We start from the raw sequence: 1,501 nt of genomic DNA, 5'->3' as shown, positions 1-1,501 counted from the left end.
AACTATTTATCCTGTGAGGCCCTGCTCAGTCCCAGGTACAAGGTGACACCAGGAGGAAGATCAACAGTGGTGGCGGCCAGCTCTCCAGCTCTGGAGTCAGCTCCCGCAGTAACTACCGCAGCTTCCAGCCTGCAGGGGCCTGGATGCTCCTGGGGTGTGGGGATACCGATCTGCACAGCTCGGGGCCTCTCAGTGGCAGGAGCTTCCTCACTGTATTGGGCCCTCCTGGCCTCTGCCTGTCCCAGGGGGAGCACCGGATCTTGGGCTGTGTCCCCTGGCGCCCTTGCCTCCAGGGCCTGCGCCACTGGGACTGCTTCCCAGGACTGGGCAGTCCCCTCCGCATGGAGCCGCTGCCTGAGCTGCAGCTGGAGCTGCTCCTGGGGCCCAGCTAGGTGTGAGCTCCAGCCCCTTTAGGGAGCTCGGGCCCTGCTGTGTGGCACGCTCTCCTCCAGAGTGGAGTTCCTCTGTTAGTGCCCCTGGGAGCCCGAGGGCATCCCTGCCCCTCCTGGGATCCTGCCTGAATTCCCTGGGTGTGTCTTTCTGTCTGGGAAGCTTGGTACAGTTTCTGCTTCTCCAGGACTGGGCTTTCCTGTCCTGGGGGCACTTACCACTCAGCCTTAGCCTGGCTCCTCGTGGGGGCCCTTCCCTCTTGGATGTTTTATTTCTTTATTGTTTTCCATCTTCCTACCTTGATAGAAGCACGAACTCTTCTCACTGTAGCATTCCAGCTGTTCTCTCTTTAAATCTCAGGCCGAATTTGTAGGTTTTCAGGATGATTTGAAAGTTATCTAGGTAAGTTGGTGGGGACAGGTGACTTGGGGACCCTACTCTTCCACCATCTTTTTGTCGGTCCTGTACAGGATTTTAAATAATAAAAGTTCACCCTGGAAATGAAGACATGAAGAACATTCCAGGAAGAGAAAAAAAATGTGAAAATAAACACAAGGATATGAAAGAGCACAATGTGTTTATTTTCGATGGACCCTAAATGTCAAGAATGCAGTAGCTGGAGGTGAGGCTGCAAAGACAGGAAACAGCCTGATCACAGAGCCCCTCTAAAATATATAGTTGTTAGGAAGTTACCAAAGTCCTTTAAAAAAAAAAGATGATCAGGTATATCACAGATTTTCCTGTGAGTCTCCATCCTGACTATGACCCATTAAATCAACCTAACATATCTGCTTATCATAAGCTCAATGTCAAAGATGTTACAGTGAATCTTGGTGATAGTTTCCTGCATTTTGATTTGTTGTGTTCTTGATTATTATTATCCTCCTCTTTTAGTTCTATCTAGCTCCTCTTAGGTCTTTCTGTCATTTTCATTCTGACTAATAATCTAAAGATCTATCAGATATTATTGTTTCTTTGACCTTATCATCAAAAGTCCTTAAAAACTTTAGTTCATATTCAACTTGCTGGTTCTTTCTGCTACTGGACACTTAGAATAGTGTAATCCATTCTAACTTCAGTTCCTTGAGACCTAGTCCTGACATCATCTAGA

Source organism: Nyctereutes procyonoides, unplaced genomic scaffold, assembly GCF_905146905.1.
Source record: "Nyctereutes procyonoides isolate TBG_1078 unplaced genomic scaffold, NYPRO_anot_genome, whole genome shotgun sequence".
NCBI lineage: Eukaryota > Metazoa > Chordata > Mammalia > Carnivora > Canidae > Nyctereutes > Nyctereutes procyonoides.
The sequence above is the reverse complement of the archived record's forward strand: the minus strand, read 5'-3'. Positions refer to the sequence as shown.